The 13,749-nt window shown below is 41.3% G+C and overlaps 1 protein-coding gene across 2 annotated transcripts in view; it reads left to right on the top strand.

The window, feature by feature from the left end:
* The first annotated feature begins 995 nt into the window (after positions 1 to 995).
* Positions 996 to 13,749, top strand: part of LOC139765785 (uncharacterized) — an 88,285-nt gene continuing 75,531 nt past the window's right edge. For both annotated transcript variants that reach the window (XM_071693578.1, XM_071693577.1), the window contains exon 1: positions 996 to 1,177. The gene's annotated coding sequence lies outside the window, so the exon portion shown is untranslated. The remainder of the gene's footprint in view (positions 1,178 to 13,749) is intronic.

Raw genomic sequence — 13,749 nt, 5'->3', positions numbered from 1 at the left:
CTGTGATATGTTGTTGTTTTCCTTCTAAATAAAAGCAGACATTGAACTAACTTACAATATCTACTCACTGAACACTGCTCAAGACATGTCGTTATAGTTGCATAAACAGGAGGCCGTAAGGACAATATAAGAGAACATCTGGAGAAGTTGGGACCGGTCAAGATCGATCAGCTGTTTAATGTTTACAATCCGTGGTGAGGCAACGGCACAGTGTTGCCACAACAAGTTCGCCCTCATTCCTTAGGCTTATCGCTGCCTGGGGAAATCAGTGTAGCATGAACTGGCACCAATGTCTGCATAATGTATTATCAAAGATCTTATCAAAAGAAATTCATACGCTAGCGGCTAGCGCATGCCACCGACTGCGTTTGGTATCTGTGAGTGATTTTCCAGACTGCATCAATAAGGAAAGTGTACTGTAAACATCATTTCAGTATTTACTGTTTGTTTGTCAGTTTTCTTGGTAGTTGACGTAGCGAATGCTAGCTAAGGTATGCATTATTATCATTATGGAATGTCTCAGTATTTGTGCTGCTCTACTTGCATAGATAATCCAGAGTCTTCTTTTATCATTTGTCCTTTGATCCTTATCACCAGAGGCACACGCTGAGGAGTGTGTGTGTGTGTGTGTGTGTGTGTGTGTGTATTGTTTCTAAATTTTACAATTCGTGTTTTCTCTCGTTTTCAGGTAATTTCCATGCACTATCGGTTGATCTGATCTATATTAAGCAGTTCATTCAGCAATGAGAGAGAGAGAGAGAGAGAGAGAGAGAGAGAGAGAGAGAGAGAGAGAGAGAGAGAGAGAGAGAGAGAGAGAGAGAGAGAGAGAGAGAGATTGTAACCACCACACATGACAGTTTGCACATTCGCTTCACAAGTCTGCAACAAGTTAGCCATCCCGCCCGGCCCGGCCTGGCCAGGCCATGCTAGGCTGGCGGTGTGAGAGACGTGAGCCGCGAGTGATCGACCCCTCCAGTGTGGCACCACTGCTCGGCCCGTCACCACCTACCGTGGCTGGTGGCGGTACAGGAGACTGTGTTCCTCTTACTTGTGCTGAACCATGTCGACTGTTGACCTACAGATACCAGACATATGCAGGTTGTAAAGCTCACGAAGTTTGGACATGTTTTGATATAGTTTCGGGAAAAAGAAGCCAAATTAATTAGCCGTTTTTAAGGTATGTTCCGGAATATATAATTAGTTGCTGTACAAATTTTGTGAAGCGTATCAATTTTTTTTTTAGTTTTAAGTAGGTATGCATTAGTTTGTGTACGTGCATATATGTGTATGTTTGTTAATGAGTGAAAGTTTATGTAAGATTTTTGTTGTATTGAATTTTTATGTGTTCGTGTGTGAATGTGTTTGCAAGTGTATGTTCGTGTATGCTTTGCATTCGTGAAAGAAATTTGTGTACACGTCTGTATGTCTGGATTATTAAGCCTAGATCTAAGTAGTCATAACCATGATAACAGTATACCACTGAGAAATTTAGAGTATCTGAATAAGATTTACACCAACAAAAATTGGGAACTGGAAGAAATACCTTTTAGCGGTCCCTCAATAATACAAGACGACTGACAAGACGAATATTGAATGTTACGGGGAACGCGAAGGAGGAATTTCTAACGTCATAGACCAAGATCGTTCAAATATGAAAATACTGATCAGAAAAAAAAAAAAAAACGCGAAAATGAGAAAATACATAAATGGATTAACCAAGGCACTGCTAAGATTCTAGTAACGAAGTTTGCAATGAAGAAGAGTAAGATGATTACACCTTTCTCATGCCTGTGGCATGAGAAAGGGGGGAGGTGGGAAGATTAGAAAGAGTAGTCAGTGGTGGGATGAAGAAGTAAGGTAGTTAGTGAAAGAGAAGAGAGACGCATTTGAACGATTTTTGCAGGGAAATGATGCAAATGAGTGGGAGATGTATCAAGGAAAGAGGCAGGAGGTCAAGAGAAAGGTGCAAGAGGAGGAAAAGAGGGCAAAGGAGAGTTGGGGTGAGAGAGTATCATTAAATTTTAGGGAGGATAAAAAGATGTTTTGGAAGGAAGAAAATAAAGTGCGTAAAAAAAGAGAACAAATGGGAGCATCGGTGAAAGGGACTAATGGGGAAGTGATAACAAGTAGTGGTGATGTGAGGAAATGGAGTGAGTATTTTGAAGTTTGTTGAATGGGTTTGATAATAGAGTGGCAGATACAGGATGTTTTGGTTGAGGTGGTGTGCGAAGTGAGAGGTTCAGGGATAATGGTTTGGTAAACAGAAAAGAAGTAGTGAAAGCTTTGCGGAGGATGAAAGCCGGCAAGGCGGCGGGTTTGAATGGTATTACAGTGGAATTTATTAAAAAAGGGGGTGACTGTTGTTACTCGTTGGTGAGAATATTCAATGTATGTATGATTCATGGTGAAGTGCCTGAGGATTGGTGGAATGCATGCATAGTGCCATTGTATAAAGGCAAAAGGGATAAAGGTGAGTACTGTTTAAGTTACAGAGTTATAAGTTTGTTGAGTATTTCTGGGAAATTATATGGGAGGGTATTGATTGAGAAGGTGAAGGCATGTACAGAACATCAGATTGGGGTGGAGCAGTGTAATTTCAGAAGTGGTAGAGGATGTGTGGATCAGGTGTTTGCTTTGAAGAATGTATGAGAGAAGTACTTAAAAAAAACAGATGGATTTGTATGTAGCATTTCTGGATCTGGAGAGAGCATATGATAGAGTTGATAGAGATGCTCTGTGGAAGGTATTAAGAATATATGGTGTGGGAGGTAAGTTGCTTGAAGCAGTGAAAAGTCTTAATCGAGGATGTAAGGCATGTGTACAAGTAAGAAGAGAGGAAAGTGATTGGTTCCAGTGAATGTAGGTTTCCGTCAGGGGTTCGTGATGTCTCCATGGTTGTTTAATTTCTTTATGGATGGGGTTGTTAGGGAACTGAATGCATGAGTTTTGGAGAGAGGGGCAAGTATGCAGTCTGTTGTGGATGAGAGGGCTTGGGAAGTGAGTCAGTTGTTGTTCGCTGATGATACACCGCTGGTGGCTGATTCGTGTGAGAAACTGCAAAAGCTGGTGACTGAGTTTGGTAAAGTGTGTGAAAGAAGAAAGCTGATAGTAAATGTGAATAAGGGCAACGTTATTAGGTTCAGTAGGGTTGAGGAACAAGTCAATTAGGCGGTAAGTTTGAATGGAGAAAAACTGGAGGAAGTGAAATGTTTTAACTATCTGGGAGTGGATTCAGCAACGGATAGGAACCATGGAAGCGGAAGTGAGTCATAGGGTGGGGGAGGGAGCGAAGGATCTGGGAGCGTTGAAGAATGTGTGGAAGGCGAAAACGTTATCTCGGAGAGCAAAAATGGGTATGTTTCAAGGAATTGTGGTTCAAGAATGTTATATGGTTGCGAGGCATGGGCTATAGAGATGGTTGTGCGGAGGAGGGTGGGATGTGTTAGAAATGAAATGCTTGAGGACAATATGTGGTGTGAGGTGGTTTGATCGAGTAAGTAATGAAAGGGTAAGAGAGATGTGTGGAAATAAAAGAGTGTGGTTGAGAGAGTAGAAGAGGGTGTATTGAAATGGTTTGGTCACATGGAGAGAATGAGTGAGGAAAGATTGACCAAGTGGATATATGTGTCAGAGTTGGAGGGAACCTCACACTACATATTGTCCTCAAACATCTCATTTTCAGCACATCCACCCTCCTCCACACAACTCTATCTATAGCCCACGCCTGGCAACCATATAACATTGTCGGAACCACTGTTACTTCAAACATACCCATTTTTGTTTCCCGAGATAACGTTCCCGCCTTTCACACATTTTTCAACGCTCCCAGAACTTTCGCCCCCTCCCCCACCCTATGACTCACTTCCGCTTCCATGGTTCCATCCGTTGCCAAATCCACTCCCAGACATCTAAAACACTTCACTTCCTCCAGTTTTTCTCCATTCAAACTTACCTCCCTATTGACTTGTCCCTCAACTCTACTGTACCAATAACCTTGCTCTTATTCACATTTACTCTTAACTTTCTTCTTTCACACACTTTACCAAACTCATTCACCGGCTTCTGCAGTTTCTCACCCGAATCAGCCACCAGCACCGTATCATCAACGAACAATAACTGACTCACTTCCCAAGCTTTCTCATCCACAACAGACTGCACACTTGCCCCTCTCTCCAAAACTCTTGCATTCACCTCCCTAACAACCCCATCCATAAACAAATTAAACAACCATGGAGACATCACGCACCCCTGCCGGAAACCGACATTCACTGAGAACCAATCACTTTCCTCTCTTGCTACTCGTACACATGCCTTACATCCTCGATAAAAACTTTTCACTGTTTCTGACATCTTGCCTCCCACACCATATATTCTTAATATCTTCCACAGAGCATCTCTATCAACTCTATCATATGCCTTCTTCAAATCCATAAATGCTACATACAAATCCATTTGCTTTTCTAAGTATTTCCCACACATATTCTTCAAAGTAAACCCTGATCCACACATCCTCTACCACTTCTGAAACCACACTGCTCTCCCCCAATGTGATGCTCTGTACATGCCTTCACCCTCTCAATCAATACCCTCCCATATAATTTCCCACGAACACTCAACAAACTTATACCTCTGTAATTTGAGCATTCACCTTTGTCCCCTTTGCCTTTGTACAATGGCAGTATGCAAGCATTCCGCCAAATCCTCAGGCACCTCACCATGAGTCATACATACATCAAATAACCTTACCAACCAGTCAACAAGACAGTCACCCCCTTTTTTGATAAATTCCACTGCAATACCATCCAAACCCGCTGCCTTGCCGGTTTCCATCTTCCGCAAAGCTTTTGCTACCTCTTCTCCGTTTACCAAATCATTCTCCCTAACACCTCTCACTTTGCACACCACCTCGATCAATATACCCTATATATGCCACTCTATCATCAAACACATTCAACAGACCTTCAAAATACTCACTCCATCTCCTTCTCACAATACCACTACTTGTTAACACCTCTCCATTACCCCCCTTCACTGAAGTTCCCATTTGTTCCCTTGTCTTACGTACTTTATTTACCTCCTTCCAAAACATATTTTTCTTCTCCCTAAAGTTTAATGATACTCTCTCACCCCAACTCTCATTTACCCTCTTTTTCACATCGTGCACCGTTCTCTTTCTTTATACCTCTCCGAGTCATTTGCATTATTTCTCTGCAAAAGTCATCCAAATGCCTCTCTCTTCTCTATTACTAATAATCCTACTTCTTCATCCCACAATTCACTACCCTTCCTAATCTGCCCACCTCCCACGCTTCTCATGCCACAAGCATCTTTTGCGCAAGCCATCACTGCTTCCCTAAATGCATCCCATTTGTTCCCCACTCCCCTTACCTCCTTTGGTCTCACCTTCTTCCATTCTGTACTCAGTCTCTCCTGGTACTTCCTCACACAAGTCTCCTTCCCAAGCTCACTTAGTCTCACCACTCTCTTCACTCCAACATTCTCTGTTCTTTTGTGAAAACTTTTTTAAATCTTCACCTTCGCCTCCAGAAGATAATGATCAGATATCCCTCCAGTTGCACTTCTCAGCACATTAACATCCAAGAGTCTCTTTCGCGCGTATATCAATTAACACGTAATCCAATAACGCTCTCCGCCATCTCTTCTACTTACATTCGTATACTTATGTATATCTCTCTTTTCAAACCAGATATTTCCAATCACCAGTCCTTTTTGAGCGCAGAAATCCACATGCTCTTCACCATTTCCATTTACAACAGTGAACACCCCATGTACACCAATTATTCCCTGAACTGGTACATTACTTTCCTTTGCATTCAAATCACCCATTACTATAACCCGGTCTCGTGCATCAAAACTACAAACGCACTCACTTAGCTGCTCCACGAAAGACCTGCCTCTCATGATCTTTCCTCTCGTGCCCAGGTGCATATGCACCAGTTTTACCCATATCAATCTAGAGTTTACTTTCTTACACTCTATCACATACTCCCACCACTCCTGTTTCAGGAGTAGTGCTACTCCTTCCCTTGCTCTTGTCCTGTCACCAACCCCTGACTTTACTACCAAGACATTCCCAAACTACTCATCCCCTTTACTCTTGAGCTTCGTTTCACTCAGAGCCAAAACATCCAGGTTCCTTTCCTCAAACATACTACTTATCTCTCCTTTTCTCATCTTGGTTACATCCACACACATTTAGACACCCCAATCTAAGCCTTCGAGGAGGATTAGCACTCCCCGCGTGACTCCTTCTTCTTTTTTCCCTTTTAGAAAGTTTAAATACAAGGAGGGAATTGTTTCTAGCCCACCCGCTCTCGTCCCCTTTTGTTGCCTCCTACGACACGTAAGGAATGCTTGGGAAGTATTCTATATCCCCTATCCCTAGGGATATATATATATATATATATATATATATATATATATATATATATATATATATATATATATATATATATATATATATATATATATTCTTTTTTCTTTCTTTCAAACTATTCGCCATTTCCCGCATTAGCGAGGTAGCGTTAAGAACAGAGGACTGTGTGTGTGTGTGTGTGTGTGTGTGTATGTATGTATATATGCATATGTATGTATGCATAAAGCCACAGGCAAATGAAACACGATAAGTTCCCAAGTGTAATTTCGAGTAATGATCACATCGTCAAAGGAGATACAAGAATGAGATAGAACACGTAGAACAGTCAGCTGGTATACAAGGAAGAGACGTAACCAAAACGACATTGGTAAACAAGCGTTACCGGATGGTGGTGTTCGGTCTGGCATCATACCTGGCATAAAATCTTCATTATGTGGACAAGAAAGGGAACTTTTTTCAAATTTTGCCTACGACAAAACTATCGACCTTGCCTAGACCTTCACTAATATTCATGTTACAATTCATTGTGTAATTATTAATAGAAGATTCAATGATATTTCTCGTGGCGAAGGAGTTACAGTGAATAACTGAAATGGCATTACTCCAGTCAATACAATGGTCATAATTTTCAACATGATTAAACAAGGCATTTGATTCTTGTTTTGTTCTTATAGTATGTTTATGTTGCTTAAGTCTACGATAAAGATCCTTACTAGTCTGACCAACATAAAATATATTGAAATTTTTATAAGGTATTCTATAAACACATCACAGAATTTTTTGGTGAATTTTTGTTTAAGAAATGGATTATGGTACTCTTGTTGCTGAAGGCAACATTTACATTGAAGGTTTCCCGCAATATGGGAAGTAATGTAAAGTCATCACGAAAAGAGAGAACCAGATGATTCTTGTTATCAAGGGGAGTTTTGGGTTTAACTCTATAAAGTGATTTCTTTGCCAGCTTAAGGGTTTTATCAATGAAAGATCTAGGATTCTTTAACTTGGATCCATTTGAATATATCTTCTCAAACTCATCATCAATAAACTCCGGACTGCAGATACATAATGCCCTAAGGACCATCGAGTGGAATGATGATGATTTAACTCTGTCATGTTGAGCTGAGTAATGATGTATATAAGAACAAACATTGGTAGGTTTTCTGTCTATGCTACACTCAAACATGTTTCTATCCATATGGATCATGCAATCTAAAAATGGTAACCTAAAAATTTTATGACACTCATGATGTCATACCCGAACACCATCCGCCAATACTTGTTTACCAAAGGCGTCTTAGCTAAGTCCCTTCCTTATATATCAGATCTACGCTTTCTATCTCATTCTCGTATCACCCTTGACGTTGTGGTCATTACACGAAAGTGCGCTTGGGAACTTATCGTGTTTCATTTTCCTGTTATTTATATATATACATTATTATTTTATTTTTATTATACTTTGTCGCTGTCTCCCGTGTTTGCGAGGTAGCGCAAGGAAACAGACGAAAGAAATGGCCCAACCCACCCCCATACACATGTATATACATACGTCCACACACGCAAATATACATACCTACACAGCTTTCCATGGTTTACCCCAGACGCTTCACATGCCTTGATTCAATCCACTGACAGCACGTCAACCCCGGTATGCCACATCGCTCCAATTCACTCTATTCCTTGCCCTCCTTTCACCCTCCTGCATGTTCAGGCCCCGATCACACAAAATCTTTTTCACTCCATCTTTCCACCTCCAATTTGGTCTCCCTCTTCTCCTCGTTCCCTCCACCTCCGACACATATATCCTCTTGGTCAATCTTTCCTCACTCATTCTCTCCATGTGCCCAAACCACTTCAAAACACCCTCTTCTGCTCTCTCAACCACGCTCTTTTTATTTCCACACATCTCTCTTACCCTTACGTTACTCACTCGATCAAACCACCTCACACCACACATTGTCCTCAAACATCTCATTTCCAGCACATCCATCCTCCTGCGCACAACTCTATCCATAGCCCACGCCTCGCAACCATACAACATTGTTGGAACCACTATTCCTTCAAACATACCCATTTTTGCTTTCCGAGATAATGTTCTCGACTTCCACACATTCTTCAAGGCCCCCAGAATTTTCGCCCCCTCCCCCACGCTATGATCCACTTCCGCTTCCATGGTTCCATCCACTGCCAGATCCACTCCCAGATATCTAAAACACTTCACTTCCTCCAGTTTTTCTCCATTCAAACTCACCTCCCAATTGACTTGACCCTCAACCCTACTGTACCTAATAACCTTGCTCTTATTCACATTTACTCTTAACTTTCTTCTTCCAGACACTTTACCAAACTCAGTCACCAGCTTCTGCAGTTTCTCACATGAATCAGCCACCAGCGCTGTATCATCAGCGAACAACAACTGACTCACTTCCCAAGCTCTCTCATCCCCAACAGACTTCATACTTGCCCCTCTTTCCAAAACTCTTGCATTTACCTCCCTAACAACCCCATCCATAAACAAATTAAACAACCATGGAGACATCACACACCCCTGCCGCAAACCTACATTCACTGAGAACCAATCACTTTCCTCTCTTCCTACACGTACACATGCATTACATCCTCGATAAAAACTTTTCACTGCTTCTAACAACTTTCCTCCCACACCATATATTCTTAATACCTTCCACAGAGCATCTCTATCAACTCTATCATATGCCTTCTCCAGATCCATTAATGCTACATACAAATCCATTTGCTTTTCTAAGTATTTCTCACATACATTCTTCAAAGCAAACACCTGATCCACACATCCTCTACCACTTCTGAAACCACACTGCTCTTCCCCAATCTGATGCTCTGTACATGCCTTCACCCTCTCAATCAATATATATATATATATATATATATATATATATATATATATATATATATATATATATATTTTTTTTTTTTTTTTTTTATTTATTATACTTTGTCGCTGTCTCCCGCGTTTGCGAGGTAGCAATATATATATATATATATATATATATATATTGTTTATATTATACTTTGTCGCTGTCTCCCGCGTTAGCGAGGTAGCGCAAGGAAACAGACGAAAGGATGGCCCAACCCACCCACATACACATGTATATACATCCACGTCCACACGCTTGCTCATATACGTACCTATACATTTCAACGTATACATATATACATACAAAGACATATACACATATACACATGTACATAATTCATACTTGCTGCCTTTATTCATTCCCGTTGCCACCCCGCCACACATGAAATGACAAACCCCTCCACCCGCATGCGCGCGAGGTAGCGCTAGGAAGACAACACAAGCCACATTCGTTCACACAGTCTCTAGCTGTCACATATAATGCATCAAAACCACAGTTCCCTTTCCACATCCAGGTCCCACAAAACTTTCATGGTTTACCCCTGACGCTTCACATGCCTTGGTTCAATCCATTGGCAGCACGTCGACCCCGGTATACCATATCATTCCAATTCACTCTATTCCTTGCACGCCTTTCACCCTCCTGCATGTTCAGGCCCCGATCACTCAAAATCTTTTTCACTCCATCTTTCCACCTCCAATTTGGTCTCTCCTCGTTCCCTCCACCTCTGACGCATATATCCTCTTGGTCAATTTTTCCTCACTCATTCTCTCCATGTGACCAAACCATTTCAAAACACCCTCTTCTGCTCTCTCAACCACACTCTTTTTATTACCACACATACCTCTTACCCTTTCATTACTTATTCGAACAAATCACCTCACACCACATATTCTCCTCAAGCATCTCAATACCAACACATCCACCCTCCTAAACATAACCTTATCATAGCCCACGCCTCGTAACCATATCACATTGTTGGAACCACTATTCCTTCAAACATACCCATTTTTGCTTTCCGAGATAATGCTCTCGCCTTCCACACATTTTTCAACGTTCCCAGAACTTTCGCCCCCTCCCCCACCCTGTGACTCACTTCCGCTTCCATGGTTCCACCCGCTGCCAAATCCACTCCCATATATCTAAAATACTTCACTTCCTCCAGTTTTTCTCCATTCAAACTTACCTCCCAATTGACTTGTCCCTCAAGCCTAGTGTACCTAATAACCTTCCTCTTATTCACATTTACTCTCAGCTTTCTTCTTTCACACACTTAACCAAACTCAGTCATCAGCTTCTGCAGTTTCTCACACGAATCAGCCACCATCGCTGTATCATCAGCGAACAACAACTGACTCACTTTCCCAGCCCTCTCATCCACAACAGACTGCATACTTGCCCCTCTCTCCAAAACTCTTGCATTCACCTCCCTAACAACCCCATCCATAAAAAAATTAAACAATCATGGAGACATCACGCACCCCTGCCGCAAACCGACATTCACTGAGAACCAATCACTTTCCTTTAATCCTACTCGTACACGTCTTACTTCCTCGATAAAAACTTTTCACTGATTTTCGCAACTTGCCTCCCACACCATATATTCTTACTATCTCCCAAAGAGCATCTCTATCAACTCTATCATATGCCCTTTCCAGATCCATAAATGCTACATACAAATCTATTTGTTTTTCTAAGTATTTCTCACATACGTTCTTCAAAGCACTTCTACCATTTCTGAAACCACACTGCTCTTTCCCAATCTGATGGTCTGTACATGTCTTCATCCTCTCAATCAATACCCTCCCATATAATTTCCCAGAAGTACTCAACAAACTTATACCTCTGTAATTTGAACACTCACCTTTATCCCCTTTGCCTTTATACAGTGGCACTATGCATGCATTCCGCAATCCTCAGGCATTTCACTATGAGCCATACATACATTAAATATCCTTACCAAGCAGTCAACAAAACAGTCACCCCCCCTTTTTTTTTTTTTTTTTTACTAAACTCCACTGCAATGCCATCCTAACCCGCTGCCGTGCCGGCTTTCATCTTCCGCAAAGCTCTCACTACCTCTTCTCTGTTTACCAAATCATTCTCCTTAACCCTCTCACTTTGCACACCACCTTGACCAAAACACCCTATATCTGCCACTCTGTCATCTAATACATTCTACAAACTTTCAAAATACTCACTTCATCTCACATCACCACTACTTTTTATTTCCTCCCCATTAGCTTCCTTCCAAAGCATCTTTTTATTCTCCCTAAAATTTAATGATACTCTCTCACCCCAACTGTTATTCGCCCTCTTTTTCACCACTTGCGCCTTTCTCTTGACCATCTGCCTCTTTCTTTTATCCATTTCCCAGTCGTGTGCACTATTTCCATGCAAAAATCGTCCAAATATATATATATATATATATATATATATATATATATATATATATATATATATATATATATATATTGATATGGGTAAAACTGAAAGTGGATGGCGTGAGATGGGTGATTATTGGTGCATATGCACCTGGGCATGAGAAGAAAGATCATGAGAGACAAGTGTATTGGGAGCAGCTAAGTGATTGTGTTAGTAATTTTGATGCACGACACCGGGTTATAGTGATGGGTGATTTGAATGCAAAGGTGAGTAATGTGGAAGTTGAGGGAATAATTGATTTACATGGGGTGTTCAGTGTTTTAAATGGAAATGGTGAAGAGCTTGTAGATTTATGTGCTGAAAAAGGACTAGTGATTGGGAATACCTGGTTTAAAAAGAGAGATATACATAAGTATACATATGTAAACAGGAGAGATGGCCAGAGAGCGTTATTGGATTACGTGTTAATTGATAGGCGTCCGAAAGAGAGACTTTTGGATGTTAATGTACTGAGAGGTGCATCTGGAGGGATGTCTGATCATTATCTTGTGGAGGCGAAGGTGAAGATTTGTAGAGGTTTTCAGAAAAGAAGAGAAAATGTTGGGGTGAAGAGCGTGGTGAGAGTAAATGAGCTTGGGAAGGAGACTTGTATGAGAAAGTACCAGGAGAGACTGAGTACAGAATGGAAAAAGGTGAGAACAAAAGACGTAAGGAGAGTGGTAAAAGAATGGGATGTATTTAGGGAAGCAGTGATGGCTTGTGCAAAGATGCATGTGGCATGAGAAGCGTGGGAGGTGGGCAGATTAAAAAGGGTAGTGAGTGGTGGGATGAAGAAGTAAGATTATTAGTGAAAGAGAAGAGAGAGACATTTGGACGATTTTTGCGGGGAAATGATGCAAATGACCGGGAGATGTATAAAAGAAAGAGGCAGGAGGTCAAGAGAAAGGAGGAAGAGTGAAAAAGAGGGCAAATATGAGTTAGGTTGAGAAAGTATCATTAAATTTTAGGGAGAATAAAAAGATGTTTTGGAAGGAGGTAAACAAAGTGCGTAAGACAAGGAAACAAATGGGAACATCAGTGAAGTGGGAAAATTGGGAGGTGATAACAAGTAGTGCGATGTGAGGAGATGGAGTGAGTATTTTGAAGGTTTGTTGAATGTGTTTGATGATAGAGTGGCAGATATAGGGTGTTTTGATCGAGGTGGTGTGCAAAGTGAGAGGGTCAGGGAGAATGATTTGGTAAACAGAGAAGAGTTAGTAAAAGCTTTGCGGAAGATGAAAGCTGGCAAGGCAGCGGATTTGGATGGTATTGCAGTGGAATTCATCAAAAAAGGGGGTTACTGTATTGTTGACTGGTGGATAAGGTTATCTAATGTATGTATGGTGTAGTGCATGAGGACTGGCGGAATGCTTGCATAGTGCCATTGTAGAAAGGCAAAGTGTTAAGAATGAGTGCTCTAATTACAGAGGTATAAGTTTGTTGAGTGTCCCTGGGAAATTATATGGGAGGGTATTGATTGAGAGGGTGAAGGCATGTATGGTGAGGTGCATGAGGACTGGCTGAATGCTTGCAAAGTGCCATTGTAGAAAGGCAAAGGGATAAGACTGAGTGCTCAAATTACAGAGGTATAAGTTTATTGAGTGTTCCTTGGAAATTATATGGGAGGGCATTGATTGAGAGGGTGAAGGCGTGTACAGAGCATCAGATTGGGGAAGAGCAGTATGGTTTCAGAAGTGGTAGAGGATGTGTGGATCAGGTGTTTGCTTTGAAGAATGTATGTGAGAAATACTTAAAAAAACAGATGGATTTGTATGAAACATTTATGGATCTGGAGAAGGCATATGACAGAGTTGATAGAGATGCTCTGTGGAAGGTATTAAGAATATATGGTGTGGGAGGCAAGTTGTTAGAAGCAGTGAAATTTTTTTATCGAGGATGTAGGGCATGTGTACGTGTGGGAAGAGAGGAAAGTGACTGGTTCTCAGTGAATGTTGGTTTGCGGCAGGGGTGCGTGATGTCTCCATGGGTGTTTGATTTGTTTATGGATGGGGTTGTTAGGGAGGTGAATGCATGAGT

The sequence above is a fragment of the Panulirus ornatus genome, chromosome 56 (assembly GCF_036320965.1).
Source record: "Panulirus ornatus isolate Po-2019 chromosome 56, ASM3632096v1, whole genome shotgun sequence".
Taxonomy (NCBI): domain Eukaryota; kingdom Metazoa; phylum Arthropoda; class Malacostraca; order Decapoda; family Palinuridae; genus Panulirus; species Panulirus ornatus.
The sequence above is the reverse complement of the archived record's forward strand: the minus strand, read 5'-3'. Positions and strand labels throughout refer to the sequence as shown.